The sequence below is a fragment of the Saimiri boliviensis genome, chromosome 2 (assembly GCF_048565385.1).
Source record: "Saimiri boliviensis isolate mSaiBol1 chromosome 2, mSaiBol1.pri, whole genome shotgun sequence".
Lineage (NCBI taxonomy): Eukaryota > Metazoa > Chordata > Mammalia > Primates > Cebidae > Saimiri > Saimiri boliviensis.
In genome coordinates, this window is record NC_133450.1 from 130,272,762 (window position 1) to 130,291,059 (window position 18,298).

At 46.7% G+C, this 18,298-nt stretch overlaps 1 pseudogene; it reads right to left on the reverse strand.

Moving 5' to 3' along the window:
• Positions 1 to 11,062: 11,062 nt before the first annotated feature.
• On the reverse strand, positions 11,063 to 11,751 carry LOC120361334 (transcription factor BTF3 homolog 4 pseudogene; annotated as a pseudogene).
• Positions 11,752 to 18,298: the final 6,547 nt, after the last annotated feature.

An 18,298-nucleotide genomic window follows, 5' to 3' on the forward strand; every position in this document is an offset into this window, starting at 1 on the left:
CCTGGGATTTCCCAACAGGGCCTGGCCTGAGGCGGATGGCACTCAAAGCCTGCTCTGGATGAGCAAGCCGGCCCCTCCGCCTGTCTCCCCATCTGCTTGGCTCCCCGCCACCAGCCTGACTGGGCTCCTTCCTTGGGCTGGCAGCCTGCTGACCTCCCCTCTTCCCTCCACATGCCTGGCAAGGGGCAGCCTGCCCAGAGTACTCACTGTCCCCAGGGCCACCACTTAGAGCCCTGCAGTGCTCACTTCCACCATGGTTTTTGTTGTTTTTTGCTTGTTTTGTTTTGTTTTTTTTGAGACAGAGTTTCGCTCTCCTTGCCCAGGCTTGAGTGCAATGGCGCGATCTTGGCTCACCAAAACCTCCACCTCCCGGGTTCAAGCGATTCTCCTGCCTCAGCCTCCCGAGTACCTAGGATTACAGGTGACTGCCACCATGACCAGTTAATTTTGTATTTTTGGTAGAGACAGGGTTTCACCATGTTGGCCAGGCTGGTCTCGAACTCCCAACTTCAGGTGATCCACCCGCCTCAGCCTCCCAAAGTGCTGGGATGACAGGCATGAGCCACTGTGCCCGGCCCCTCCATGGTTTAAACTCTTCCCCTTCCCATGCCACAGACTCCTTGTGCAGCAAGGCCTGATCACTCCCCAACATCTGTGCGTCAGACTTGGGCACCCCACCTTCACATCCAGCCTCAGTGGTGCCCCCCCACCCCCACCGTCCCACCTCTGGTACATCTCACACTCCAGGAGCCTTCAAGAGCACTATTCCCTCTGCCTGGAAAGACTTCCCCTAATTCTCCCATCCAAGTACTAACCAGGCCCAACCTTGCTCAGCTACCCAGATCAGAGGAGAGGGGGTGTTCTCAGGGCAGTATGGCCCCATAACCCTGCCCTATTCTGTTCACCTGGCTGCTTCCTGCTCAGCATTTGGGGCTTCATTTAACTGGCAGCCTCCATACGGAGGTCTTCCCTGAGCCCCTTCCCTTCCCATTCACCCCAGCCCACTTTGCACATTGCTTCTCTGAATTCGGGGTACTCCTGATTTACCAATCATCACGTTGCATCATAACTGTTGGTTTCCTTGGAGGCACAGGGTCAGCCTCCGCGTGGGCAGGGGACGTCTTCAGGGTGTGCTTACCGGATTAACCAAAGGTCGATGCCAATGCAGGATATCCCTGTGGGTGAAGATCCCCCTCCCTCAACCTCATCTTGAGAAGACGCCTTCTCTGGCCCTTTTGCCCCAGCCACCCTGACTCTCCCAGGTGGAAAGCAGCTGGTAGTGATACTTGCATGCTGTGCCAGTTGGAACTTTTACTGTGGGGCCATTTCATAAGACCATGGGGTCCCCATCGCTGAATCTCTCGTCACTCCGCAGCTGATGGGCACAGGAAACTGCTCTGGGCACACCACTTGTGGGATCTCCGGCCACAAAGAGCCATTCATCTAGCCGAGAGCAGAGTCACACAGGTGAAGGGAGTGGAGGGGCTGCTGGAGATGAATGGTGCTTTGTTTTCTTTGGTCGGCAGAAGAGTGCAGAGAGACCCCTGCTCATCCCAGGATACTGAAGGAGGCTTTTTGTTTTAAAGGGCTAGGCCTCTAAAAGCAATGGATTATATTGTTCAGACTGCATCAGTGGTGTTTGTGTTTTCAAAAGCAATCGCAGGCCGGGTGTGGTGGCTCACGCCTGTAATCCTAGCACTTTTGGAGGCCAAGTTGTGTGGATTATCTGAGGTCAGAAGTTTGAGATCAGCATGGCCAACATGATGAGACGCCACTCTACTAAAAATACAAAACTTAGCCAGGCGTGGTGGCATACACCTGTAGTCCCAGCTACTCCAGAGGCTGAGGCAGGAGAATCACTTGAATGCAGGAGGTGGAGGTTGCAGTGAGCCGAGATCGATTGTGCCATTGCACTCCAGACTGGGTGAGAGAGTGAGACTCTGTCTCAAAAAAAAAAAAAGCAATAGCAGAAAGCTACCAGGGAATTGTAGGGGGCTCCCCAAAGTTAGCTTATAACCAGGAACAACAGGGCCTGGGACAAGGGACGGGGTGTCTCAGTGAGGGAAATGCCAGTGTCTCTTTGTGCTCTACAGATTTAAAAAACAACACGGCCAAGGCTCTCCCCAGGTGTCAGTGGGATGGGAGGCACGGCCCAACTCTGCAAATGTCACGGCACAGCGGGCAGCCACCCTGGGGAACCCAGCTGGGATGACAGAGACAGCCCTGCACCTGGCATTCCTCACAGTGGGGCCAGGCCCTGGGTGAGTCCAGAAGCCGCAGACACAGATAGCCTGCGCCCTCCTCTGCCCCCAGTTCAGTGTGTTGCACATCAACCTCTGAACCGTAAGCGAAGACAACACAACAGGCACAGTGGCCTGTGAACTACTCCCCAAGAGCAAAAACGCCAAAGAACAGCCAAGCCGGCATGCTGGCTCACACCTGGAATCCCAGCAGTTTTCAACACCGAGGCAGGCAGATCCCTTGGGCCCAGGATTTCAAGACCAGCCTGGGCAACACAATGAAACCCTGTTTCTACAAAAGGCATAAAAATTAGCTGGGCATGGTGGGAGGATCACTTGAGCCAAGGAGGTTGAGGCTGCAGTGAGCCTTGATTGGGCACTGTACTCCAGCCTGGGCAACAGAGCAAGACCTGGTTTCTAAAAAAAATAAAAGTAGAGGCCGGATGTGGTGGCTCACGCCTGTAATCCCAGCACTTTGGGAGGCCAAGGTGGGCGGATCACCTGAGGTGGGGAGTTCAAGACCAGCCTGACCAACATGGGGAAACCCCGTCTCTACTAAAAATACAAAATTAGTCGGGCATGGTGGTGGGCGCCTGTAATCCCAGCTACCCAGGAGGCTGGGGCAGGAGACTTGCTTGAACCTGGGAGGTGGAGGTTGCAGTGAGGTGAGAACACGCCATTGCACTCCAGCCTGGGCAACAAGAGTGAAACGCTGTCTCAAAAAAAAAAAAAAAAAAAAAAAGAAAAGAAAAGAGAAAAGAAAGAGAAGAGAAGAGAATAGCCATTCATGAGAACAGCCATGCATCCTGGCTCTCAGCGCTCCCACGTGCGCCCTGGCTCACACCCTATCTCTGCCTTCGCCAAGCTACTCTAGAGGGGGCTACCCCACAAGGCTCCCTAAACAAAGTCTGACCATAATAACAGCTAAGGATAGCTGCCTCTATTTAATACTTCAGGTGCTGTACCAGGAATGCCATACTTTACTCACCTGGCCCTGACACCAACCTGCCCAGATGGGCACCATGACTGCCCCCATCCCACTGCTGAGAAACAGGCACCGAGAGACTAAGTAACTAATGAGGTCTACCCATCCAGTAAGCAGAGGCACAGGATTCAGACCCCAGCCCCCCTCACAGCCTTCCAGGGCTCCACCTCGCCCATGGTCTCACCACTGCCACCCACCTGTCCACCTGGGCATCCCTCACACTGCTGGCTGTCCCCTCAATTCCTCCCCCAATACTCCTGGCTTCTGTGGGGTTTTCTCCCTCCTGTCCCCTACCTTCCAGGGTCCCTGACCCCAAAAAGCCCTTCCAGGCTCTCCCTAAGCTGACGTGCCTCTTCGTCCCTTGAACTCCCAAAGCCTCTCTCTTTGGTCACCACAGCTCACAGTTAGGGAAGAATTTTGCATGACAAACAGCACATACATTCAAACATGGAACTGAAACAAAATGTTTCCCAGAACGATACTGTACGTAACCGTTACTACACGCAAAGCACCCTGACCTAGTGTGTGCTGCTTTCATTTTTAAAAATGCTTTGCTGCCCAGGATACACAACACCGAGAGTGAGCCCGAATGCAACGATGGACCAGGTGGCCGTGCCACGTCCAGCGCTCACTCTCGGTCTCCGTACAACATCTCAAGAACCTCGCTTTAGGCTAGCATGCTGAATCGCACTTGTAACCCCAACACTTTGGGAGGCCGAAGTGGGCAGACTGCTTGAGCCAGGAGTTTGAGACCAGCCTGGGCAACATAGTGAGACCCCCCCTCCTCCTCAATCTCTACAAAAAATAGAAAAATTAGCTGGGTGTCGTGGCCTGTACCTGTAGTCCCAGCTACTCAGGAGGCTGAGGTGGGAGGATCACCTGAGCCCGGGAGGTCGAGGCCGCAGGGAGCCATGACTGCACCATTGCACTCAGGCCTGGGTGACAGAGCAAGACCCTGCATCAAAAGAAAAAAGAAAGGAACCAGCCTCACTTTGATAGCACTGCACTACATAGTGCACCATGATTTCCCGTTACTGAGACCCATCACAACCACAGATGTCTCCACTGGCCAGGGACGGGCTCTAAGAGCTCAGAAGAGGCAAATGTTATTTGGGGGTAGTGGGGGGCATGCAGGGCTCCCCCGAGCACACCCTGCCCTACGGGCTGTGTCATTACAAGGAAAAAGATATTTTGAAGTATAGTGCCAGCGAGCATGACACGTCTGCAGAGGACCTTGCTGGTCCCAGGCCTGCCAGGTCGTGCCCCGGGTTAGAGTTCAACTAAAACAATCTAAATTCTCACAGAACATGTTAATAACCTGAGCGCCAAAGACAAAAACCTGTCTGTCTTAAGACGTATGGAATTTCACAGAAGGCCAACAGAAACAGAGATACAACAGTGTTCACAGTGAATTCCTTAGGCAATTGAATCCAGAGAACCAGATAAAAACATGTCACTGCAATTTTAAAAGGCTCGTAGGCACACAGTGTGCATAGCAGAATTTCTGCTGAACACTGAATGTTGAGTTTTGTTGGGAGGTGGCAACTGTCATGAAAATAGAAAAGTACCAGGAGCGGACTTGATCTGGGCAGGAACACGAAATTAAACAAATGCATCCGTGTTTTAAAAAAGATTCAAATTCAAACTTGGAAGGATACAGTATCTGAAAATAAAAAATGTTTCTAGCTGGCAGGGAGGTAGAAGAGACCCCTGAAAATAATTGTCTGAGACCTGGAATCTAGACCAGCTCTTCCTAAAGCAGCCCAGATCTTACTCATGGTTTCTCTCTTGAAAAACAAGGGTTGGGACCAAAAGGCTTTCCATGTCCCTTCCAGATCTAAGTGTCTCCCACTCTAAAGCAGAAACTGCAGGCTGGGTGTGGTGGCTCATGCCCGTAATCCTAGCACTTTAGGAGGCTGAAGCAGGCGAATCACCTGAGCTCAGGAGTTCCGAGACCAGGAAAACATGATAAAACCCCATCTCTACTTAAAATACAAAAAATTAGCCAGGCAGGCCAGGCACAGTGGCTCATGCCTGTAATCCCAGCACTGTGGGAGACCGAGGCAGGTGGATCACCTGAGGTCAGGTGTTCAAGACCAGGCTGGCCAACATGGTGAGACCCATCACTATTAAAAATACAAAAATTGGCCAAGCGTGGTGATGCATGCCTGTAATCTCAGCAGAGGCTGAGGCAGGAGAATGGCTTTGAACCCGGGAGGCGGAGGTTGCAGTGAGCCAAGATCGTGCCACTGCACTCCAGCCTGGGCGACAGAAAAAGACTCCATCCCAAAACAAAAACAAAAAATTAGCCAGGCATGGTGGTGCATGCCTGTAATCCCAGCTACTTGGGAGGCTGAGGCACGAGAATTGCTCAAACCCAGGAGGTGGAGGCTGTAGTGACCTGACATTGCACCACTGCACCCCAGCCTGGGAGACAGAGTGAGACTGTCTAAAAACAAACAAACAAACAAAAATTAAAAAAATAAAATTAAAAAGTAAAGCAAAAATTGCAAACCAGTAGCCTACTGGCCAGCTAAAATCCCTCAGTGTTTTGTTTGGGCTGCATGGAGCTTTTTTTTCCTAACTGAATAGAAATGCTGCTAAATTGAGGCCCTCCGGTTTTCCACAATCACTGCCATTCCTTACTGCCTTGCCCCAGCCTGCTTCCTTCTTTGCCGTCACCTCCTCAGCCCCTGAAGGACTCGCGCTTGGGATTGCTGCGCTATGAGGTTAAGGGATTTCCATCACTGCACTTAATCTCATTACCACTTAAACCCCACTGATAGATGATGTCAATTTACTTTGGTTTCTACCTGGTTGCTGAGCAAATTTCATGGCTTTACAATTTGGAGGGGGGCGGGCACCCTGTAGAGTACTGTCATTCCTATTACACAGGACACTAACAGCTCAAAACACAGAGACTTCTTCAACATCACATAGTAAGTCAGAGAGTTAAAATAATTTCTATTTGCCAAAGAAATGTTTAATTTGAAAAACCTGGAAAGATATGAACTGAAAACAAATTTTGTGTATATATATATATATATTATTATAATTAATATTTATGATACATCATGTTTAATTGCAAAAATGTGAGCTTTTTATATATTCACCATTTTGTATATATTTGCTTTTTTTTTTTTTTTTAAGAGAGGTGGGTCTCACTATGTTGCCCAGGTTGGAGAGAAGTGGCTATTCCCAGGCGTTATCATAACACACTACAGCCTTGAACTCCTGGGCTCAAGTGATCCTCCTGCCTCAGCCTCCCAAGTATCTGGGACTGTAGTTGAATAATACCATGCCCAGCTTTTATGTTGTATATATTTGGACATAGTCACTTAGTCTATTATTGCAGGGTACTGACTTTTTGTTATTGTGGTAAAATAATGATTAAAATTTACCATTTTAACTATTTTTAAGTGTACAGTTCAGTGGCATTAAATATATTTACACTATTGTTCAACCCCACCACCACTAATCTCCAGAAGTTTTTCATCTTATAAAACTGAGACTCTGAAACATTGAACCACGACTCCCTCCTGCCCCTGCTCAAGTCTACTTGCTGTCTCTACAAATTTGCGGGCTCTAGGTACTTCATCCTAGTAGAATTCCATAGTATTTCTCCTTTTATAACTGGCTTATTTCCCTTAGTTTCACCGATGAACCCTGAAGACATCATGCTGAGGGAAATAGACCCGTCATGATTTTAAATTCTGACTGTGATCTGAAAGCGGCAAAGGTGGGTGTTAAAAATGGCTATGAACTTTGCAGATGTCTAGCAAGAGAGCACGGAATGTGAAGGACCCAGCCCGGAAGACTTCCTTCTCCACGAAATACCCAAACATACAAGTAGCCTTTATGAGCTGAACTAAAAAAAGGATTTCTGAGCACAGGCTCCTGCCACATAAAGCTCAGAATAGCTGAGCTTCGCTTACCAAGTATAACAGCACAAAATGTCATGCCGGGAATATTGAATGTGGGAGTTCATTGCTCAAGGAAAAAAAAAAAAATCCCTCACCTAATTTAAGGAAACTCTAAATGAATCCATTTTTCTGTTGTAAAATCTCTACATTGCAACAGTCCCATCTGGTGCTAACTATATTTGCTTAGAGAAAGCAGTACCACAAAAGAAAGGTTATTTAGAGCACACGATGGTTTCTGGATGGTTCTTCCATCTACTAGAGAACATGACAGAGACCTAGGAAATGGACCCTATGCGTGGACAGAAACCTGTCAATGGAAGGTTAGATACATCACATTGCAGGCCAGGTGTATTGGCTCAGCTTGTAATCCCAGCATTTTGGGAAGCCAAGGTGGGTGGATCACTTGAAGCCAGGAGTTGGAGACTAGTCTGGCCAACATGGTGAAACCCCATCTCTACAAACAATACAAAAATTAGCCAGGCATGGTGTTGTATGCCCATAGTCCCAGCTACTTGGGAGGCTTCCATCGCTCGGGCCCCAGAGGCAGAGGCTGCAGTGAGCCTGGATCACACCATTACACTCCAGCCCGGGCAACAGAGCGAGGCACTGTCTAAAACAAAACAAAAATCACCTCTGGGTCAAGAAGATGATCAGACTCGTCTCACCTTACACCTTGCTTCTGTACAGTCCATCTCCTTGTGAGATGGTCGCTCCGGGAAATCGGCAGGGTAGCCAGTCCTACTGTATCAGGGGATTGTAAGTTACTACGGACTTGGTTTCAGGACAGTGACAGAAAAATAGATTAGTTTCCTGTTGTCCATATCACAAGGGAGGAGTCTGATCCCTCATGGGAAAGAGAACACAGCCTGCTGGGCTTTGCCAGGAAGCACACACTATCCAGTTCTCAGGACGCTGCCTCCTGCCTATGCCCACACAGCAGCTCTGCTCAAGTGACCCTCAGCCTCAGCCTTCAGAGCAGCTGGGATTACAGGTGGGCAACATGGTGCCTGGTTTTTAATTCGTATATATTTGAACATAGTCACAGGTCATAATTGTAGCCTTGGTCAAGCTGCATAACCTCTCAGTGCCTCAGTTTCCTCATCTGTGCCAAAGTGGAGCAGCAATAGAATCTCTATTGGACAACTGCTATCGTGAAGATCCCATGATTAGCCTATCTGAAGCAATGAAGTGAGTGAACCAGAGCTGCTGCCAGGCACTGGCTGACACTTTAGGAGTCTCTCAGAGTGGATGATGCGCAAGGGCCATGCTCTACATTTCATGTGATTTGATGGTTTTTAAATATCTGTGGTTAGTTCACGTCCCCAAAGCAATACATTCTCTCACTAGACCCTCCGGAAGAAAAAAACAAAACAAAAACTGATATATTTAACTCCTAACCCCAGGTACCTGTGAATGAGACCTTATTTAGAAATCAGGTTATTGCAGATTTAATCAAGCTGCAATGTGGCCACACCGGGGTAGGGCAAGTCCTCAATCCAATATGTCTGCTGTCCTTATAAGAAGAGACACAGAGAGGAAAACGCCCAGTGAAGATACTTTATGCAAAGGCGAGGAAACCAAGTGATGACAGAGACAGATTTGGAGCTCTATGGCTGCAAGCCAAGAAACGCCAAAGACTGCCAGCAGCCACCAGACGGCAGAGAGCGCGCATGGCACCACCAACCCAAGGATTTTGGACTTCTGGCCTGTGGCACTGTGAAAAAATCTCTTTTTTTCTTTGATAGAGTCTCACTCTGCCGCCCAGGCTGGAGTACAGCGACACGATCTCAGCTCACTGCAAACTCCACCTCCCTCAGGTTCAAGAGATTCTTTTGCCTCAGCTTCCCGACTAGCTGGGATTAGAGGTGTGTGCCACCACACATGGATACTTTTTGTATTTTTAGTAGAGATGGGGTTTCACCGTGTTGGCCAGGCTGGTCTCAAACGCCTAACCTAAGATGATCCGCCTGCCTCGGCCTCCCAAAGTGCTGGGATTACAGGCATGAGCCACCGTGCCTGGCCAAAAACTGAATTTCTGTTGTTTTAAGCTACACAGTTTCTGTTGCTTTGTTACAGCAGCCCTGGAAAACTAGTACATTGTCTTAACTGTTTTTTGTTGTTGTTATTTTATTACTGGTATTTTATTCTGTTAAGTCCATATATTATATAAAACATAACAGGAAAAATAAACGTATAAAATAGAGGTGTTTGGATGAAACAAATACAAGAGCTTTGCCTTCATGTCTATAATCTCTTAATATACTGTTGGTCTTGCATGTTAGCTATCAGATAAAAATATCTGGCTTGACACAAAAGCTGGTAGCTGCAAGGCGAAGCTGTAGTAGTGTGAAGATGGGCCAGGAAATGATATATTTTCTAAATTTTATCCTAAAATATTGGCTATAACAAATGCTGATATAGCAAAATGCAAGCTTTTATTAGACAGCAAAAGGGAAACTTGGGTGAATGAATCAATGTACCTCCAAGTCCTCTTAAAGGAGGTAAAAAAAAAAAAATACTGTGTTTTACCAGTGCTCCCACAAAGCATTATTCTAAGCATGCAGGAGGGTATAGTAAGCAGCTACAATAATACGATCTAACCCAGAGATAGGTTCAAGAGTAGGAGACTGGCTGAGGAAATCCTCCTCGGGCCGGTACCATTTCACAGAATGCCCATTTGTGCTGGGGGATGAGTCTATGGCCTATTTTCTTCTCATTCAAAAGAACATTCCCAATTTCAACCTTGCTGAAAAAGAGGCATTTTTGTACCTGCTACTAAGAACAGCTAGGATACAGGATAAGGCTGGGATAAAATTATTTAGCAAGCACATGCTAGCTATTCTAGTTTGAAATCTACCAAACTGTAGGCCAGGTGTGGTGGCTCACACCTGTAATCCTAGCACTTTGGGAGGCCGATTACCTGAGGTCAGGAATTCAAGAACAGCCTGACCAACATGGAGAAACCCCGTCTCTACTAAAAATACAAAAATTAGCCAGGTGTGGTGGCACATGCCTGTAATCCCAGCTACTCAGGAGGCTGAGGCAGGAGAATCACTTGAACCCAGGAGGTGAAGGTCGCAGTGAGCCGAGATTGCACCACTGCACTCCAGCCTGGGAAATAAGAAAAAAGAAAAGAAATCTACCAAACTGTAAAATCAGGGAGAAATAAAAAGTTAAAGATGAAGCTGTTGTTCCTCAAGATGAGGGAACAAAATTTTACAAAAAGAGCAATTAGGCACTCACTTAACTATATATGGAGAACATCCTTCTCAAGCTAGGTGGAAGATGAGGAATAATATTACCAAAGACTGACCAGGCCTTTGGAGACCAAAAGGAGAGGGAAAAAGGCATTTAGGAAGCAAGCTAGTAAAAGAAGTTCTTCTAGGTCTGACTAGCTAAGTGAATCTAAGGCAACCATACCAAAGATACGTTACCCATTATTCCAGCATGAAGCCAGTGGCAAATACCTCAAGACATTTTAAACCCAGAGAAGTGTATGAAAAATACGATAGTTAACCAAGCAAATTAAAATCAAACCACTAATGGTAAAAATCTCTTCAGAGCTGAAATCCAAGGTACTCATTTTCCATTAATTCTGTGTCTTATGGGGGAAAAAGAAAAGTCACAAATGGGGGAGGGAGTAAGATAACTAGAACTGTTTTCCAATTTGCTCTCCACTGTATACACACATACCCACACACATACATAAACATACATACACCAAAAATACCCAAACAAACAACAAAAAAACAGGAATCAAAAACCAAAACACCCTCAAACTGCATCAATACTTCATATTTTGACCCAAAAAAAAAATCCTGGGAGGAAATGCAAAATATAAAATCAAATGACCAAAAAATGCTGAACAAACAGCATTATTAATATACAAAATATTTATATTACTGAACTAGTAACTAGTAACAGGTGATGTTCTCCATGTCTGTAAAACTTTGGAACCACACAGCTGATTTGTTATATCTAGTCCATGCCAGCTTCCAAAAACCAAAATTGTAGTTAGTTTCATTCTTTGATGCCTCATCAAAATTTTCTGCAAGATCTGGAACATCCTCCTCCTCCTCATCAGTGTCTTCTGGCTTTGGTGCTTTACTGTCTAAGACTTGCCGTGGGAACTGCTCAGCTAACTTCCTAAGGCTTGTTAAGCTGTGAGCACCAAGCTGAGTTCATATTCCAGAAAGCATTTCTGTGACTGGTTTGGCTTCTGCATGACCAGTGATTGCAAAAGTGTTAGCGGAAAGGGAAGCTTGGACTTCGGGATTGTTGAAATGAATCACTGTCCCATCATCTTTAATCATGTTCACCTCTTCAATACCAGCTATATTACTGACAGCCAGTTTTTTTAGAGAACTCTGAAGCTTTTTGTCATCAGCTGTAGCTGTTCTATGTACTTCTTCTCTCTGTGAGCTGTACCCTTGCCCCCTATCCGGACCTGAGCCTGAAGTTTGGCTAACTTTTCTTGATTCCTTTTGTTGGTAAATCTGAAGCAGGGAGAGTCCTCCAACACCAGCACGTGGCAAGAGCAAGATGGCTGCCTCCGTCTTAACTGTTTAAATCCTCTAGGGCTAGCAGACAGAGGACATGCCATACATGTCCTTTGAATGAACACATAAATGAGTAAAGATAAACAAAGAGATAAGGCAAACCTGGAGGGGGAGAGAGCCCACACACACCTGGAGGGGGACAGAGCACATGCACACCTGAAGGGGGACAGAGCCCACCCACACCCGGAGAGGGTGAGAGCCCATGCATACCTGGACGGGGAGAGAGCCCACGCACACCTGGAGGGGGACAAGGCACACACACACCTGGAGGGGGACAGAGCCCACGCACACCTGGAGGGGGACAGAGCACATGCACACCTGAAGGGGGACAGAGCCCACACACCTGGAGGGGGACAGAGCACACGCACACCTGGAGGCGGATAGTGCTCACCCACATACCTGGACAGGGAGTCATTGGATCTTTTCTGTGAGCCCTCAGGCCTCAACTTTGGGTCTAAATGGGCAGCTGAAACTTGGCTCCTGTAAAATCTATTATGTGGGTATGTCCCAGAGTACAAGCGCTTCCAATTTTCCAAGGAACTGGAGTTTTAGGTGAACTCTTCCATGTTTTCAATGTTGTCTTATGAAGAAAGTCCCCACCTCAGGGGCCATTTGCACGTCCAGTGTCTGGTGCCCCCAGGCAGGATGCACACTGGCGAATGAGTCTGTGTCGTAAAGGAGAAGGCATTTTCTCAGGCCAGGCAGGCCAAGTGGATCTTCCCTGACACGCAGATGTTCTGTTGTCCTGTGTTAGCTACCATGGTTAGGACTTAGATCCTGCCTCCCCTCATGCGAAACTTAAAAAAGCATCTGAGCAAAGGAAATCCAAGTGAGGGAAGAGAAGCAAATCTCTAGGATCTAGATGCACCACACAGGACCTAGTCAGGAGGAAGAGCTCTGAAGCTGGGAGTCAGGACACCTGACCCCCCAACTCGAGGCAAATCATCCCTCTCAATCTAGGCTTCCTCATCCACAAAATGAAGGGGTAAAAGGTATACTTGCCACCTCCTAGGGTGTGAGAAGGCCAGTGAGAGAGCACAGGTGACCAGGTTTGTCAGTACTGCAAGGACAGTGGCACCTTCCTAATCCTACAGGCAAGATCACTCTAATGCCATTCCTGCCAAGTCACCATTAGACCTGGGGACTTTTCCAGTGCACCTACTGGGGCAGAGATTTTGTTCTTCTTTTTCGCAGACAGACTACCTGAATTAGGGCAGCTGGAATATCTCAAAAGAAAGCTTCTGAGACTATGCTGAGGGGAAGAAGGGCATTTGGGTTCCAGTATCGTGGGGATCCCCCAGCATTAAGGCACATGACAGTCCTGGGAGCAGCAGCTCCTGCGTCCCCTGGGACTTTGTCACTGGGGTGCTGTGTGTGGCTTCAATGTGACCAAGACAAACCAACCTGACAGAGTAGGGCCTGCTCCGATCCTTCCACGTTTCCCCATCATCTGCTGGGTGCGGGACACTGCGCAGGCAGAATCAATACTGCTGTGCGTATTTTTCTTTTTCCAGAAGTGGGACAATGCAGGATGCCTGCTGGGTGGAGTCACAGCTCCATACTTGGGAGGGGGAAGAAGTTACGTCAGTCTCCAGCGCTCTCTCACCTGGACCCCCGTCTTTCCTCAGACACCTCTGCTTCCTGCCTCTGTCCCTTTCGGAACTAAAGGCCTGTTCTTGCCAGAGTCCTTTCTTCTCAAGCATGAGTCCCCTGCCCTCCAGTTGCCTGGCCCAGTAAGGAAGTCAGACAAGGAAGCAGGCATCTGCGATCAAGTGATGTGGATGCCAGTGGTGTGGGGTAGGTGTGGTCTGGGCATGGGGTGGGCAGGTCATGAAGGCAGGGAGACACGCTGCTCAGAGGGTCAGAGATTTCACAAAGGGCAGGCAGGTATTAGCCTCTCCTTGTTTACATGTGACCTCTGGGGCAGGGTCTGTGGTGTAGGCGGGCCTACACCCTTGCTCCCTAGCACAGAATTATGTATTGATAGGGACGCATTAGATTACCATGGTTTAGGACACCAGCCCTCAATTCAGCCGACGCCTCTGTACTCACCCGATAACCTTCAGTTCCCTTCCAGCAGCTTCAAATGTCTGCTCTATGAACACCCCTGTGACTGGCTAGTGCTAGAAGAAAAACGATGCATACACCCTATACAGCTTGTCCTGAAGTAGGGGAGACCAAAACTTAATAGCGTGCAGCTTTAAAAGTTGAGAGAGGGGTGTCATAGAGGGAGGCCAGCTGGTCAGCCAGACTGTCCCTCACAGTAGACAATACCTGAGTCCATTCAAGAGCCCGCAGCTCAGAAACACAAGGCTCTCAGTCCACGCAGAATTGACCTTGGTCAGGGGTTGGGAAGGAGGGGACGCTCATTCGAGCTCAACAGAGTCACAGGCCAATGTGTAAACAAGCAAAAGGCCAGTTTACCAATCTACCTTTCCAGCAGCTGCTCCTGTCTGCCAGCAGGGCATGTGCTGACATGCGTAATTCGTGTACTCGTGAACAAGGTTTTCACAAGCACCAAGTGTCCATGAGTTCAGGAACTGTGAGCACCTGGCTGGGGGAAGTAACACAGCCAGACGAGGTGGAGATCCAGAAAGGGGAAGCGGAATTGTGCAATGAGCTTGGCGTCACACAAGCTGGAGTTCAAACGCTGCCCATCATTTATTAGGGAGGTGACTTCGGAGAAAATTGCTTAACCTTCCTGAGTCTCTTTCCTAACCTGTAAAATGGGCATAACAACATCCCCTTACATGATTATTAAAGAATGGGATTACATATGTAAAATGCCTACTTTTGTTTGTTTTTGTGTTTATCTAGAGAGGCTATGCCACATAATTTTTAAGGGAACAGGCTTTGGGATCAGACAGATGTGTCTTTAAATCCTAGCTCTGTCACTTACTAGGTACATGATTCGGGTAAATTGCTTAATTTTTATTCCCACTAGGCCTCAGTTTGTACTCCCATTTGTAAAATGGGAATACAAATTTCTCATTGGGTCTGAGACATAAGATAATGTATGCAAAGGACTTAGAAAACTTCTAGGCTATAAGCATTCAACAAATGGTATGATTAAGAGTAATTTTTAGCCGGGCGCGGTGGCTCAAGCCCGTAATCCCAGCACTTTGGGAGGCCGAGGCGGGTGGATCACAAGGTCAATAGATCGAGACCATTCTGGTCAACATGGTGAAACCCCGTCTCTACCAAAAATACAAAAAATTAGCTGGACATGGTGGCGTGTGCCTGTAATCCCAGCTACTCAGGAGGCAGAGGTTGCGGTGAGCCGAGATCGTGCCATTGCACTCCAGCCTGGGTAACAAGAGCGAAACTCCGTCTCAAAAAAAAAAAAAAAAAAAGAGTAATTTTTAGGTGCCAATATCCAGAATAAGCAAGGAACTCAACTCAACCACAAAAAATAAATAAATCTGATTTTAAAATCGACAAAGGATCTCAATAAATATTTCTCCAAGAAAGACATAACAATGGCCAACTCGTGTATGAAAAAATGCTTAACATCACTAATCAGCCGGGCGCGGTGGCTCAAGCCTGTAATCCCAGCACTTTGGGAGGCTGAGGCGGGTGGATCACGAGGTCGAGAGATCGAGACCATCCAGGTCAACATGGTGAAACCCCGTCTCTACTAAAAATACAAAAAAATTAGCTGGGCATGGTGGCACATGCCTGTAATCCCACCTACTCAGGAGGCTAAGGTAGGAGAATTGCTTGAACCCAGAAGGTGGAGGTTGCGGTGAGCCGAGATCGCGCCATTGCACTCCAGCCTGGGTAACAAGAGCGAAACTCCGTCTCAAAAAAAAAAAAAAAAAACAAAAACAAACAAACAAAAAAAAAAACCATCACTAATCAACAGGGAAATGCAAATCGAAACCACAAATCAAAACCACAAAGACAAAAAAATAAAAAATTCTGGCAAAGTTAGAGAAAAGCAAACTGATGCACTGTTAGTGGGAAGGTAAATTAGTATAGCCATTATGAAAAACAGCATGGAGGTTTCTCAAAAAAATAAAAATAGATCTTCCATATGATCCAGCAATCCCACTACTGGGTATTTATCCAAAGGAAATCAAATCAATATTATCAAAGAGATATCTGCACACCCATGTTTATTGCAGCACCAGTCACAATACCAAAGATATGGAATAAACTTAAGCGTCTACCCACAAATGAATAGATAGGCTGGTTGCAGTGGCTCATGCTTATAATCCCAGCACTTTGGGAGGCCGAGGAGGAAAGCTTGAGGCCAGGAGTTTGAGACTAGCCTGGGCAACACAGTGAGACCCCATCTTATTGTTTAAAAAAAAAAAATGGATAAAGAAAACTTATTACAGGCCAGGCAAGGTGGCTCACACCTGTAATCCCAGTACTTTGGGAGGCTGAGGTGGGTGGATCACGAGGTCAGGAGTTCGAGACCAGCCTGTTCAATATGGTGAAACCCTGTCTCTACTACGAAAATACAAAAATTAGCCGGGCATGGTGGCACGCACCAATAGTCCCAGCTACTCAGGAGGCTGAGGCAGGAGAATTGCTTGAACCCAGGAGGCAGAGGTCACAGTGAGCCAAGATTGCACCACTGCACTCCAGCCTGAGCAACACAGTGAGACTTCATCTCAAAAGAAAATGTGTTATATATATGTGTGTGTGTCTGTGTGCTAGAATACCATTCAGTCATAAAAAAAAAATAATAATAATGAAATCCTGTTATCTGAAGCAGCATGGCCAAGACTGGAGGACAGTATCATACTAAGTCAGGCACAGAAAGATAAATACCACATATTCTCATTTATATGTGGGAGCTTAAAAAAAATTGACTTCATGGAAGCAGAGAGTTGAATTGTAATTTATTAAAAGCTGGGAAGGGTATTGAGAGGGGAAGAGAGGGAAATTGATGCAAAATTACAACTTTACAAGTTCTAGTGCTCTGTAGTATTTCAGGGTGAATATACTTAATAATCTATTGTATATTTTCAAAAAGCTAGAGAATTCTGAATACTCCCAACACAAAAAAATGATAAATATCTGAGGTGATGGATATGCTGCTTACTCTGCTTTGATCATTATACATTGTATACATGTACTGAAACATCACTTTATTTTGTGTGTAGTTATGTGTTAACTAAAAATAAAAGGGAAAAAAATAACACAAGTTTTTTTGTTTGTTTTGTTTTGAGACAGTCTCACTCTGTAGCTCAGGCTAGAGTGCAATGGCTCGATCCTGGTTCACTGAAACATCCCCCTCCCGGGTTCAAGTGATTCTCCTGCCTCAGCCTCCTGAGTAGCTGGGACTACAGGCATGTGCCACCATGCTCCGCTAATTTTTTGTATTTTTAGTAGATACTGGGTTACACTGTGTTAACCAGGATGGTCTCAATCTCCTGACCTCATGATCCACCAGCCTCAGCCTCCCAAAGTGTTGGGATTATAGGCATGACCCACCGCTCCGAGCCAAGAGTAATTTTTTAAAGTTGTCCATGGTTGCAAATGAGTGATATGCATACTAAAAAAGTAGTTAAAATTATCACAAACTTCTTTAATGAAATTTAAAATTGTGCCATGAAACATACAAGAAAGCTAATTCAGGTTTTCTTATTAAAACTTTTCTGAAGAGGAAGGCCTCTTACCTCAGACTAGTTTCACACCCATACTTTCCAAAAGAGTTTCTAAAATAACATCATTTGTGTGCTGTCAAGCAAGCAAAAACTCAGAACTGTTTCAGTATGCCTAAGTCATGCTCCACAGTGAAACAGCAGCACATCTCTGTGATCCCCAGGCTGGAGTGCAGTGGTGAGATCTAGGCTCACTGAAACCTCCGACTCCTGGGTTCAAGCGATCCTCCTGCCTCAGCCTCCCGAGTAGCTGGGATTACAGGCGCCTGCCAGCAAGCTGGGCTTTTTTCTTTTTCTTTCTTTTTTTTTTTTTAAGTAGAGACAAGGTTTTGCCATGTTGGCCAGGCTGGTCTCAAACTCCTGGCCTCAAGTGAGATCCAGGTCTCTGAAAGTGCTGAGATTACAGGCATGAGCCACCACGCCCGGCCTGGGATCCACTTTTCTAGTTTGTCTGATGGGAACCCTGGTACTCATAAGGCACTGTGCATTTGGCTTAACAGCTATACACCAGCTTACACACTGTGGGATTAGAAAAGTCTCTGCTCTAAAGGACACAAATCACCTCTCAATTCTGGATCGCGCCTTTTTTTCTTCCAACACTGCCGATCTTTGTTTATAAAGCTTTTAAGTTACAGAAGCGCGATCTTGGATTTTAATAAAAATCATCATAGCTTCCAATTCTAACCTTAGTGCAAATGCAACTGGTCTAAAACAAAAGGCAGCCCCTTATCCACCTCATCCTGTCCTCAGCAACACTGCCCTTTTCCAGATGGGGAAATCCGCACGGCCATTCAGGACTTCACGATGATTGCACCTGAAACCAGAGTGCAGGTTAGCGGGGCTCTCACCCTATTGCAGCCAAGTTATGTCTTCAAACTGTAGGGTGGACTATGGATGCGTTAAGTCTTAAGTTTTCACACACACAAAAATCCAAGTTTCAGAAAGAATGGGAGAGTTTCAACAGAACTAAAAT